The 14,720-nt window shown below is 39.2% G+C and overlaps 1 long non-coding RNA gene across 1 annotated transcript; it reads right to left on the bottom strand.

The window, feature by feature from the left end:
* Window positions 1-457: 457 nt before the first annotated feature.
* Window positions 458-14,269, bottom strand: LOC147000078 (uncharacterized). Its single transcript, XR_015046266.1, has 3 exons — window positions 14,225-14,269; window positions 12,640-12,774; window positions 458-521 (listed from the first exon to the last, which is right to left on the bottom strand). It is a non-coding gene; the product is annotated as an uncharacterized LOC147000078 (long non-coding RNA).
* Window positions 14,270-14,720: the final 451 nt, after the last annotated feature.

Here is a 14,720-nt window from a genome sequence, read left to right as displayed (position 1 = left end):
TTTTTTAATTATTTATAATAAATATATGTTTGGTTCGGAACAAATGACATATACATATAAAATACATGGTGGACTACCAAAGTGAACTTGTATGATTTACTTTTTACAATTCATACATTTACACCCCACAGTAGTTTATTCATACCTCTACGACTCCTGCTGAGACCCTTCTTCTTCCCAGATGGCCCCCTCTTATTCTTTTGATGTTTTTCCTTTTCTTTTTGTGTATACCTGGGAAGATCTCATGCAGGTGGTCCTACTGTATGAGTTGCTATGTGTTTGTGATCACAATGTCTCAAGGACCTCAATCTGGGCTTGAACACAACATATAGTAGTGTCTGACTTTGAATTGTTCATCTTCCTAAATCTACTTCTCCAGTGAAGGGATCACAAACACTACTTATGAAGTACTCTATTGAACTCTATTGAAATACTCTATAGAAAATTTTACCGCATATCTCCATCCTTTTTTATGTGAGTCGATATATTCTCATCTTTGTCAAATGCTGGGCTCTTCTTTACTATATTGACAAGAGAAAATAGAAACATTTGAATGGATGCTATATAAGTAATAAATAATAAAGTACTAAAGATTTGAATTTCTCTCAAGAAACTGCCCATGTGAGTTTTTGAAAGAGATTTTAGAAAGGAAATAATTACATCGATGAAATCCAGGACACAAAGAGATGACGAAACTTAAGGATAATAGGTATCGATGAAAAGTAATTTTTCCAAACTATAGGGACAGTGAGTATATTCAACAAAATTATAGAAGAAAATTTCCCTAACCTAAAAAAAGTGTTTCCCGTGAATATACAAGAAGCCTACAAAACTCCAAATAGTTTAGACCAGAAGAGAAATTCCTGCCATCATATAATAATCCAAACATCAAATGCAAAAAAAAAAAAAAAAAAAAAGGTAAAAGAAAAAAGAACAGAATGAAAGAAAGAATATTAAAAGCAATATGGGAAATTTCAAGTAACTTATAAAGGAAGACTTATCAGAACTATACCTAACTTAACCTCTGAGACTATGAAAGCCATAAGATCCTGGGCATATATCATACAGAAATGCCAGCCAAGGCTATAATACACAGCAAAAATATCTTACCATAGTTTGAGAAAAGAAGGTATTCCATGAAAAAACAATATTTACACAATATTTTTGAACAAATCCAGCCCTCCAAGGGATAATAAAGGGAAAACTCCAATATAAGGAGGGAAATTATACTCTCGAAAAAGCAAGACATTTATCTTGAAGCAAACATAAAAGAAGATAGCTACATGAAAAAATTCCACCAAAATATCAGGAAGCAACAAAGACTTTTCCTTAGTATCTCTTAATATGAGGGGATTCAATTCACCAATAAAAAGACATAGACTAACAGACTGGATTTGTAAGCAAGACCCATCATACCAGAAACAAACCTCAGGGACAAAGACAGATATTACTTCAGAGTAAAAGGCTGGAAAACAATTTTCCAAGATAATGTTCCAAAGAAACAAGCTTGAGTAGCAATTCTAATATCAAATAAATTTGACTTTCAACCCAAAGTTATCTAAAAAGACAAAAAGGGACACTTCATATTCATCAAAGTTAAAATTTACTAAGATGAACTCCCAATTCTGAACATTTATACATCAAATGCAATGGCATTCACATTCCTATAAGAAACTTTAGTAGAGCTCAAATCACACATTGTACCCAAGACAATAATAGCAGAACTCCCCTCCCTCATTAATAGACAGATACTGGAATCAAAAATTAAATGGGACTCAGCGAACCTAACAGAAGTTATGAAACAAATAGATTAGTTGATATCTATAGAACATTTTACCCTAAAACAAAATGATGCCCATTCTTCTCAGCACCTCATGATGCCTTCTCCATATAATCAGTCCCAAAACATGCCTTAACAGATATAAAAATGTTGTAATAATCCCATGCATCCTACCTGATCACCAAGGACTAAGGTTGATTTTCAATAATGTTATAAATAATTGAAAACACACATAAACATTGTAGGTGAACAACAATATAGTGAGTGATAACTTGGGCAAGGAGGAAATAGAAATAAATTTAAGACTTTTTAGAGTTTAATGAAAATGAATCTGCAACATACCAAAAGTTATGGGACACAATGAAAGCAGTTCTAAGAAGGAAACTCATAGCTATGAATGCCTCCAAATAAAAATTGGACAGAGGATATAGGAGTAGGTTGACAGCACACCTAAACATTCTAGAACCAAAGGAAGTAAATTCACTCAAGAGGAGTAGAAGGCAGGAAATAATCAATCTCAGGGTTGAAATCAACCAAATGGAAACAAAGGAATTCTACACACACACACACACACACACACACACACACACACAAATCAAACAAATTAGGAGCTGATTCTTTGAGAAAATCAAGAAGATAGATAAAATATTAGCCAGACTAACTACAGGGCAAAGAGACAGTAACCAAATTCACAAAACCAAAATTGAAAAGGGAGCCATAACAACAGAAACTTAGGAAATCCAGATCAAATCTTATAAAACAAGCATGTATTCAAAAAAAAAAAATGAAAATAACGAAATAAGCAAAAAAAATGCACACTTATCTAGAGAGATAATAGGTACGAAATTGAAATCAGTATCAGATAAATCCTGTAATTACTCCCATAACCCCTAAAGAAATAGAAGCAGTCATTAATAGTCTCTCAACCAAAAAAAGCCCAGGATCTGATGAACCCATCAGATTTCTATCAGATCTTCATGTGTGAGACCTCCACTTAGAGCGTTTCTCCCTGGAAGGTAAAGCCCCTGGACTTTCCCCAAGCTTGTTTTCCCTAATCTCTAAACATACAGCTAGAAAGAAGCTCTTTGTTAACTATAGCCTGCAAAAAGCCTTTTTTGTTTCTGAGCCTTACAGCCAGAGATGTGATAATCGTAATTTTACCAAAGACATCTGGGCAGAGAAGAACACTCCTCCCAACTCTTTCCATCTCCTCCCAACTGCACCCAGTTCCTCCCAACTCCTCCCAACTCCTCCCAACTCTACCCACCTCCTCCTAGCTATCCTCCCAACTCTTCCCAATTCCTCAGCTAGCTGTTAAAAGCCCCCCACTGTCACCACTCGGGGTTGAATTCCCCACCCTGTTCGGTAGAAGGACATCATTCTCAGCTAGCTGATAATAAAACGTCTTGTAGTTTGCATCAGGTGTGATTATGTCTCGAGTTTGCTGTCCAGCTCATTCCGGCACATGAGTGGAAGCCCAACTTCGGGAGTCTTACATGTGCGTTCTCATACACCAGGAGGCCTACCCCAGTTCTCAGAGACCCCACTAGGAGGTAGGATCCTGTCTTTGCTATGTCTTTGTCTGTCGGCTCTGTTTGAATTCAGCATTATGGTTTGCAGTTGTCTGCACTCCTGAGAGCAACCCTGTTCTGGATGGAGGGCAGGGATACTGACAGACATGTTAGTCGTAACCACCTGCTGCACTGGGAGACGTCCCAGAAGGTCTGAGGGAGCTCCAGGGATGCATGGAGATCTCCAATCGAGGTGCCAAATGAGAGTGTGCTCACTTGGCTGTCTGTTTCTGTTACTGGGTGCCAAGTGAGCATGTGCTCACTCAGCTGTCTGTATCTGTTTATATATATATATATATATAAACATATATATATATATATATATATATATATATATATATATATATATATAAACACTATATATATATATATATATATATAGTGTTTGTCTCCCTGTATGTGACTCTGATGATGGGACAGACTATTAGCACTACTCTTGGACTGACTCTTGAAAATTGAACTGAAATTACTACTAGGATTAACAGTCTGTTTGTAGATGTCAGAAAGAAATTTTGGAGAACTTTCTTCTCAACGAAATGGCCGGCTTTTGGTGTTACTTGGCCAACAGAGGGCACTATTGAACTGATTGTGATTTCTGCAGTTAAAGATGTTGTTGCACAGAAGAGACTAGGGTCTCAACCAGAACAAGCACCCTACATTGACATCTCGGAAATTTCCGCGCAGGAAGCTCACCTGACCCCATCCTGGTTGAAGCCTTGGGTTCAGAAAAACAAGCTGGACTCCCGAGTCCTAGCTTTCCACCACTCACCAAAAACAAAACAAAACAAAACAAAACAAACAAACAAACAAAAAACAAAAAACCCTAAGATAAATATGTTGGGGGGTGAACTGCAACCCTTGGCTCCTCCCAAGATCTATCCAGAGATAGAAGAACCTCCAGAATATTGTAACACCTCACCCTCATAACACTAAACGGTCTCTCCCAGATACCTCACCAGGGTACCACTGGAGACACGGGGGAGGGTCCAGCTGCTGGAACACAAGACAAATGAGCATGGAGCCCAGAGAGACTAGACTCAACAACCTTGCTGGCTTTAGGTACTTATGGCCTACTCCAGCAGACCTCGGAACTGCAGCCTCTTCATTACTGGTCTTTTTCCTTCTCTGATCTTTATAATTGGAAGGCAAATCACGCCGCCTTCTCTGAAAACCCCTCTACCCTTACTAATCTAATGGAATCTCTCATGTTCTCTCATCAGACAACTTGGGATGACTGTCAACAGCTTTTAAGGGTTATTTTTATCACACAGATAAGAAAAGGATTCTGCTGGAGGTAAGAATGAATGTGCTGGCGGCAAATGGATGGCTGACACAACTTCCAAATGAAATAGATGCATGCTTCCCCCTCTGAAACATAGTGACTGGTACCCTAACAGGCCTGAAGGTAGTGAGCAGTTGAAATTTTGGCGCAGGGATACATTACCAGGAATGAGAGGAGCTGACAGACAACCCAGCAATGTGGCCAAGGTAAGAGGGATCCTACAAGAGGAAAAGGAGCAGAGTTTCTAGAGTGCCTCTTAGAAGCATACAGGCATTACACTCCCTGTGTCAGAGAGCCAGCAGGCCGCTCTGGCCATGGCTTTCATTGGGCAGTCTGCTTCTGCCATTAGGAGAATGTTACAGTGTCTAGAGAGTCTGTAAACACTATCTTTGCAAGATCTGGTTAAGGAGGCAGAGAGTGTACCATAAGAGAGAGACTAAAAAGAAATAGGAGAAAGAGAATAGAGAGCAGCTGAGGCAAGAGAAAGTAGATGAGATGGAAGGCAGGCAAGAATTTTAAATAGGATTTTGGATACATTTGCAAGTGATAAGGAAGTTTATAAAAAAGTTGGAGGGAGAAGGCAGACAGGGTACCTGGGCAACACAGGGCCAAAAAGACCTCAGAACTCCATAGGACCTTTACGACCACCTCTACATAAGGACCAATGTGGGTACTGTAAAGAAAAGGGACACTGGGCAAGAGACTGTGCCATGAAAGAGACAGATATCAGAACAACTAAGTCCTTACTCCAGAGGATGATGACTAGGGGATATGGGGCACAGACGCATTCCCTGAGACTAGTGTAAACCTAACTGTGGAAGAAACCCCTACGACTTCCCTTCTTGGTATCAGAACAGTTTTTTCAGTCCTGACAAAGTCACTAGAGAAATTGAGTAACCAGAAAAACGAAGTAATTGGGGCTACTGTTCAGAAACCATTCTCACCTTGCGTGGTAGCACATGCCTTTAATCACAGCACTCGGGAGGCAGAGGCAGGCGAATTTCTGAGTTCGAGGCCAGCCTAGTCTACAGAGTGAGTTCCAGGACAGCCAAGGCAACACAGAGAAACCCTGTCTAGAAAACACACACACACACACACAAAAAGACAGAAACCATAATCTTGGACCACTGATATGAAAATTAATCTAGGAGTAAGCCAAGTAACTGATTCCTTCCTCATCATTACTGAATGCCCCTCCACATTGTTTAGAAGAGACATAGTAGCAAATTTAAAAGTCCAAATAAGCTTTTCTTTTGAAGGAACTTCAATCCCTTGGCAAGCCTCTATCTCTATAATTTGAACTTTAAGATTAGAAGAAGAATATAGATTACATGAGCCTCAATCCCTGTTAAGAAAAGTATTAGAAGGGACCAGGTAAGGGAGATATCCTAAATGCTGGGCAGAGACGTGGGATATAAGAGAGGCAAAGAGGGTGCACCCCATCATTGTGACACTGAAAACTGATACAACAATACCCCATGAGCAAAGAGGCCCAAGAGGGCATCAGACCTCACATTCATAGTCTCTTAGAACTTGGTGTTTTGGTCCCTTGTCAGTCTTCCTGGAATACTCTGTTGCTACCAGTTAAAAAGCCAGGCTTTGCCACCCTGGCACTCTCTACCATACTCCCTTACTAAAGAGACTGTGACTTTCTCATGGACCCCCAAAGACCGGAAGCCTATAAAGAGATTAAAAAATCTTGCTTAGTGCATCAGCTCTAGTCCTGCAAGACCTGACCTAGCCTTTCATTCTCTATGTAGACAAAACAGCAGAAATAGTGAGATGGGTCCTGACCCAAGATCTGTGGAAATAGAAACAACCTGTGGCCCAATTGTTAAAAAAAAAAAAAAAATTAGACACAGTGGCCAGTAGATGACCATCTTGCTTAAAAGTTATCGCTGCTGCTGTGTCAGTATTTTTCAAAGAGGCTGACAAACTGACTCTAGGTCAATGAACTATAGTAGTAGCCCCTATATCCCCATGCCTTAGAAAGCATCATTAGACAGCTGCCTGATTGCTGGATGACTATTGCTCACAGGACCCATTAACAGAGCCTTTTACTGACTGAAAGAGTATAGTTTGCACCCCCTCCTATCCTGAATACTGCCACCTTGCTGCCGGAAGCCTACGACTTCCTACAAGTACACCAAGGTATAGACATCCTGGCAGAAAAAAAACTGAAATTAAGAAAGACCTCACTGACCAGCCATGGCCAGGCTGCCCTAACTGGTACACAGATGGTATCTGCTTTTTGGTTGAAGGTAAAAGAAAAGCAGGGGCAGCAGTGGTCAATGGAAAAAAAACCGTTGGGGACAGCAGCTTGCCTGAAGGCATGACAGCCCAGAGAGAAGAGCTAATCACACTCACCCAAGCCTTGCAGCTGGCCAAAGAGAAAAACATCAATATCTACAGAGACAGCAAGTATGCTTTCACCACTGCTCACATACATGGGGCGATCTATAGAAAACAGGAGTTACTCACATCTGATGGGAAAGATATTAAAAATAAAAAAGAAATCTTGAACCTATTAGAAGCCAAACACTTTCGAAAAAAAAACTAACTGGCCATCATACATTGCACCCATCTCCAAAAAGCTCATGGTGCCATAGTGAAGGGAAATCAGATGGCTGACCTTGCTGCCAAACATGCAGCCCTAGGAAAAAAAAATAAAGAACTTAAAATCCATTATAAACTCAAAGACGCAGGCTTGGACTACATGCTAGAAGATCAAGAACAGAAAAAAAAATACCTCAGATATGTGTATATACTACCCAAGGAGTGGCTAAGACCCAAGTTGGTCACTGGATCCTGCCCACCAGAGAAGGGTTACAATATGTAGCCAATTTACACAGGCTCCCCCACTTGGAAACTAAGAAGCTAAAGAAATTGTTAAGAGCTCAAACTACTATGTTACTAGATTGCCAGATGTTGCCCAGGAGTTTGTTAATGAATGCCAAGCCTGTGCCCTCACCAATGTCAGGCACCGGAATAATGCTCCCCAGAGGGGGTTTAAGAGGTGACAGCCTGGTACATTCTGAAAAGTAGATTTCACTGAAGTTAATTTCACCAAGTACAGTAATAAATATCTATTACTTTTTATAGACACCTTTTTAGGCTTGGTCGAAGCCTTCCCCACTAAGAAGGAGACCAACAATGTTGTGGCAAAGAAGATATTAGAGGAAATGTCCCCATCATTTGGCATCCCTAAGGTACTTTCATCAATCAAGTGCCCCTTCTTCTTTGCCCAGGTAAGCCAAGGGTTAGCCAGAAAATTGGGGATCGATTGGAAGTTACATTGTCCCTATAGACCCCAGACATCAGAACAGGTAGAGCAGATGAATAGAGAATTAAAAGAAACCTTGACTAAATCGGCTTTAGAGACATGCAGAAAAGATTATGAAGCTCTCCTTCACTTCACCTTATTGTGAGTATGGAACACCACAGAAAAATTTAAACTTACACCCTTTCAACTCCTCAATTGGGGACCACCTTCCTTAACAGAAGCAGGGGGAATGTTTGACCCTGGTGTTCCTTTTTTTGAACCCCTGCTAGCTCGCTTAAAGACTCTAGAACTGGTCAGAAAAATGCCTTGGAATTGCTGAAAAATAAAACAAAAAAAAAAAAGCAAAAAACAAACAAACAAACCAAAAAAACAAAAACAAACAAACAAACAAAAAACACCTACCTGCTGCTTTTGGCAAGCCCCACCACCGCTACTCCAGCAGGTGCTGGGCTCCTGCACCCAGCCCACCATGGCTCACTGGCCCAGTGCTGCTCATATTCACCAGGCAGTGCACAGGAACCTCCTCCCTCCCTTGTACCACGGCAAGAGAAACTTTTGTCTCATTCAAGTGCATTTTGAGGCTCTCAAGGTTACAAATCCTAGAGCTGTGACCTCATGTTGGCTTTGTTTGGCAGCTGGGCTAGCGGTTATTTTTCCTAGTTTTAAGACTAGAACTATGTAGAAGAAGTAGTGGGGAATGTGAGACTCCAACTTAGAGCGGTTCTCCCTGGAAGGTAAAGCCCCTGGATATTCCCCAAGCTTCTTGTCCCTGATCTCTACAAATGCAGTCAGAAAGAAGCTCTTTGTTATTTATAGCCTGCAAAAAGCCTTTTTGTTTCTGAGCCTTACAGCCTGAGATGTGATAATTGTAACTTTACGAAAGACATCCAGGCAGAGAACCACATTCCTCCCAACTCTTTCCAACTCCTCCCAACTCTTCTCCCAACTCCTCCCATCTGTTCCCAACTCCTCTGAACTTTCATCCCAATTCCTCAGCCAGCTGTTAAAAGCCCCCTTCTGTCACAGCTCAGGGTCAAACTCCCCTGCCCTGCACGGTGGGAGGAGTTTGTCCTCAGCGAGCTGATAATAAAACCTCTTTCTGTTTGCATCAGGTATAGTTTTCTCTTGAGTCATTGTGGTGCTGACCAGCTCATTCCGGGACTTGAATGGGCTTTAGTGGAGGTCCAGTTTCGGGGGTCTTACACATGGAGACCTAATACCAATATTCTTCAAACTATTATGCAAAATCAAAAGAGAAGGAATACTATTGAGTTTATTCTATGAAGTCAGATTACAATTATATTCAAATGATACAAAGACCCAATGAAGAAAGGAAACTTCAGACCATTTTCCTGTATGAATATCAAAGCAAAAATACTCAATAAAATCCTTACAAACTGAATCAAAGAATACATCAAAACGATCATCCATCATGGTCAAGTAGGCTTCATCCCTGCGATGGTTTAATATATGGAAATCCATCAAATTAATCCACTATAGAAATAAACTCAAAGACAAAAACAACATGCTCAACTCATTAGATGCTGAGAAAGTATTTGACAAAATGCACACCCATTTATAATGAAAGTCAAAGAAAGATAAGGAATGTAAGGCCCGTATCTAAACATAAAAAAACAAACAAACAAACAAAAAAAAACAAAAAAAACAAACAAACAAAAAAAACAATGGACAGCAAACCAGTAGCCAGCATTAAACTAAATGGTGAGAAACTTGAAACAATCCCACTATATCAGGGACTAGACAAGTCTGCCCACTGTCTCCCTACCTATTCAATATAGTAGTTGAAGACCTATCCAGAGTAATAAGACAACAAAAGGAGAACAAATGAATAAAAATTGGAAAGGAAGAAGTCAAAATATCACTATTTCCAGATGATATGATAGCATGTATCAGTGACCCAAAAATTTGCCAGAGAAATCCTAAACCTGATACACAACTTCAGTGCTGTAGTTGAATATAAAATTAACTCAAACAAGTCAATGGCCTTTTTCTACACAAAGGAAAAGCAGGATGAAAAACAAACTAAACAAAAAACAAACAAACAAACAAACAAAAAAACACCCTTCACAATAGTCACAAATAATATAAAATACCTTGGTGTGAATCTAATTTATGAAGAGAAAAATACATATGATAAAAACTTCAAATCTCTGAAGAAAGAAATCAAAAAAGATCTCAGAAGATGGAAAGATACCCCATGCACATGGATTGGAAGGATTAATAAAGTAAAAATGGCTGTCCTACCAAAAGGAATCTATAGATTCAATGCAATCCCCATCAAAATACCAACTTAATTCTTCACTGAGTTAGAAAGGGCAATTTGCAAATTCACCTGAAATTAAACAAACAAACAAACAAACAAACAAACAAACAAACAAAAACAAAAACAAAACAAGACAAAAAAGATAGGAAAAACTATCCCCAACAATAAAAGAACCTTTTGTGGAATAACCATGCGTGAACTCAAGCTGTACTACAGAGCAATTGTGATAAAAATGGCATGGTACAGGTAGAGTGATGATAGACAAGTAGATAAATGAAATAGAACTGAAGACAGAGAAATAAACCCACACACATATGGACACTTGATCTTTGACAAAGGAGCTAAAACAATCCAGTGGAACGAAGACAGCATTTTCAAACAGTGGTGCTGGCTCAATCGGCAATTAGCATGTAGAAGAAGGCATATTGATCTATTCTCATCCCTTGTACAATGCTCAAGTCTAAGTGGATCAAGGAACTGTACATAAAACCAGAGACACTGAAACTTATAGAGAAGAAAGTGGGGAAGAACATGGAACATGGGAAAAGGGGGAAAATTCTTGATGAAAAGAAAAAAAAAGAGCAGCAATGGCTTGTGCTGCAAGATTAAACATGGAAAAATTGAACCTCATAAAATTGCTAAGCTTCTGTAAGGTCAAGGACACTATCAATAGGACAAAACTGCATCCAACAGATTGGGAAAAAAAATCTTTCCCAATCCTAAATAAGATAGGGGTCTAATATCTAATACATATAAAGAGATGAAAAATCTGGACTCCAGAAAATCAATTTTCTCTATTTTTAAAAATTGGGACAGAGCTAAACAAATAATTCCCAACTAAGGAATACCGAATGATTTAGAAGCACCTAAAAAATATTCAACATCCTTAATCATCAGAGAAATGTAAGTCAAAATAACCCAGAGATTCCACTTCACACCTGTCAGAATGGCTAAGATGTAAAATTCAGATAACAGCAGATGCTGGCAAGAATGTGTTGAAATATGAACACTCCATTGCTGGTGGATTTGCAAGCTGTTACAACCAGTTTGGAAATCAGACTGGTGGTTCCTCAGAAAATTGGACATAATTCTACTAGAAGATCCAGCAACAGTCCTCCTGGGCATATACCCAGAAGATGTTCCAACTTGTAATAAGGACACATGCTTCACTATGTTTATAGCAGCCTTATGTATAATAACAAGACTCTGAAAAGAAATCAGGTGACTCTCTTTAGAAGAATCAATATAGAACATCTGGTAATTTTTCTATAATGTATTACTACACAGCTATTAAAAAGCAATGATTTAATGAAATTCTTAGACAAATGGATGTATCTGGATGATATCTTCCTAAGTGAGATAACCCAATCACAAAAGAACACACATAATATGCAATCATTGATAAATGGATATTATCCCTGAATCCCAGAATGACCAAGGTAAAATTTGCAAAACCCATGAAACTCAAGAAGAAAGACCAAAGTGTGATTATGTTGTTCCTTCTTAGAATGGGGAACAAAATACCCATGGGAGGAGTTACAGAGACAAAGTTTGGAGCTTAGACTGAACGAATCCATACACTGCCTCACTTGGGGATCCATCCCATAAACAGCCACCAAACCCAGATACTATTGAAGATGCACCAAGAGCTTGGGGACAGGAGACTGATATAGTTGTCTCCTGAGAGGAACTGCCAGTGCCTGACCAATAAAGAAGTGGATGTTCACTGACATCCATTGGACTGAGCACAGGGTCCCCAAATATGGAGCTAGAGAAAGTACCCAAGGAGCTTAAGGAGTTTGCAGGAACTTTGGAGGAAAAAATAAACATAAACTAACAAGTACCCCCACAATTCTCTGGAACTAAACCACCAATCAAAGAAAAGAAATAGTGGGGCATATGGACCCAGCTGCATATGTAGCAGAGGATGGACTAGTTGGTCATCAATGGGAGGAGAGCCACTTGTTCCTATAAAGGTCCTATGCCCCAGTATTGGGAAATGCTTGGGCTAGGAATTGGGAGTGGGTGTGTTGGGGAGCAGGGGGAGAGGGGAGAGCAGGGGATTTTTGGAAGGGAAAGTAGAAAAGTTGATAACATGTGAAATGTAAATAAAGTAAGTATATAATAGAAAAAGAAATGAAATAATTTATTTGCAGGTTTTATGAAATAAATTCATGTATGGCAAAGATATTATAGGAACTATGTCAGGTTTTTTCCTGGGGCAAAAACATAGCAAGTTATTGTTTCTCAACATATTGTGACTATAGTTTCAAGAGTAGGTATATGTGCTGCTAAAACTTGTGTATAAAATAGATAAATATAGGGAAAATTAGAAATGAAGTCTATGAAAACTCTTAACAAAGATTTCTTCCATTTTAGGAGACTAGGTAAAGGTCTAATGAAATGCAGGACACAATTAATGCCCAACACTGGATATACCTTTAGTAAGAGATTCCTCTGAAACACTTATGTCATCTTCTTCATCATCACAGTCCAAAAGTAATAAGTAACCTTCCTTTGGTATCACCATCATTTTCTTAAGCGCCATTCTTCTCTTAAGAACTTAATAGTCCTCTTAGTTTAAAAAAAAATAAATAAAAATTAAAAGGAAAAAAAAGAACTTAGTTATCTGAATAAAAGGTATCATTTAAATAATTAAAATGACAAAAAGTCAAATAATTATCTTAGCTCAATGAAAGATCATTTCTTTTGTTTTTTAACATATAGTATTTTTAATCATTTGTCTTTATCAGAGAGTTCTGTATACATATTCAATATGGTGATGCATATATGTGTGTGTGTGTATATATACACAAATATACACATACACACACACACATACACACATATACCCATACACACACTATATATATATATATAGTTCCCAGGAACATTTTCTCCATGTATCCTATTTATCATGTCCCTTTTCCTCACAACTTGTTTCAAAAACTTCTTTAACTTATTTAAAAAAAAAAAAAAAAACTCCTTCAGAACCAAAGTTAACAATCTGCCATTTCTCAGTTTAAAAAAGACATAACCTGGCCACACTTCAATATGTGATTCCTCCCCTCCTTCCAGAAAACGATGAGCAAAATTTGTTCGCCTGTAATCTTTGAGGCATCTGAATTTTGGTCGAATCTCCCATACATTCTTTTTAAACAAAACATAAGCAATTCTTTTTATCAGTTTATCTCAGTCTAAGGTAAACTCACAGTTCTATCCAGAAAGATAACGAACATGGTAACTTTATGTTCATATCAAAAAGACCCAACACTTATTCTACAAGAAACACTCATCACCACCACCCAAACATAAAGGCCTTATATTGGAGAAAATGGGGATTTGGGGAAGCCGAGGATTTCAAACATCTGAAGATTGTAAGTTCGAGGCCAGCCCAAGACAGGGCAGCCGGAACTACAAAGATAGATCCCATCCTACAGAAATAAAATTGAGAGAAAAAGCTGAACATGGTAGTGCAAGTCTTTAATCCCAATAAATGGGCAATTGAGATGGAAGGATCCGTGGTCAGAATCCATCCCAGTTGACTTATGAATCTCTTGCAATATCTCCTCTTCTTCTTTTCATTCATTCTTCTTATACAACACTACTGTCTGCAATGTCCATAAAGTGTATATCAAAGGAACACACCGTAGACAAGACAACGAGGAGGGAGGAATCCTCAGTGTGTTTCTAATGGATCCTGAACAGCACACAGGACAAGCGCCAAGGCTTCTCACCCATGGCTCCCTGGCCCCCGACCCCTAGTCCTGCAGCCGGCTCTCTGATCCTATCCCAAGGCCCCAAGCTTTTCTCTTCAAAGGGTTCCCAATCCTCTATGCCCCTGACCTGTTCAATCCTCTTCCATGAATACGGTCCTCCACCTTCCATTCACCCTCAGATCCCAGAGGAAATGACTATGAGGAGCCTTTTCCTCACATAATGGCCACCTGGGCCTGAGATGCCCCACCCGGTAACACCTCGATTAACTGTCCAACAACCATGATCAGAGCCAACTGTCACTTACAGATCATCTAAGAGATGAACACCTTCCAATCGCACCCTTCCGTGCTCAGATCCTCAAAGGAAAAAAACCGTTGTCAGGAGCCAGGCCCGGATGGAGGTCTCTAAGGACCCTTTGTGATGCCAAATGGACAAAAAAGGTCTCACCCAAGGCCTGCGCTGATTGGCTGAATATACCCTGCGCATGCGTACATTGGAGTACCAGGTACCATCACTTTGAAGTGAGTTTTCAGGAGGTGGGAATAAGCTACTGGCTTTAAGACAAATGATTTCCTGTTTATAGGTTGATAAGCCCTTACAAACTTGAAAAACTTGAACAAATGTGTAACATATGAAACACTGCAAATGACACTAGTTAATTTCAACTGTAGAGGCTCTTGTAAGCATTTTTGGATTTTATTTATTTATGTGCGAAAGCATTTAATGTTGTGGACTTCTGCATGTACATACGCAAACCAGAAGAGTCTATGCTGTCCTAAGAGTTCAGGAAGGAGCATCCA

The sequence above is a fragment of the Mus caroli genome, unplaced genomic scaffold (genome assembly GCF_978045245.1).
Source record: "Mus caroli unplaced genomic scaffold, Mus_caroli_1 scaffold_22, whole genome shotgun sequence".
NCBI lineage: Eukaryota > Metazoa > Chordata > Mammalia > Rodentia > Muridae > Mus > Mus caroli.
Note: the sequence above shows the minus strand (reverse complement) of the source record. Positions and strands in the feature narration are given on the sequence as shown.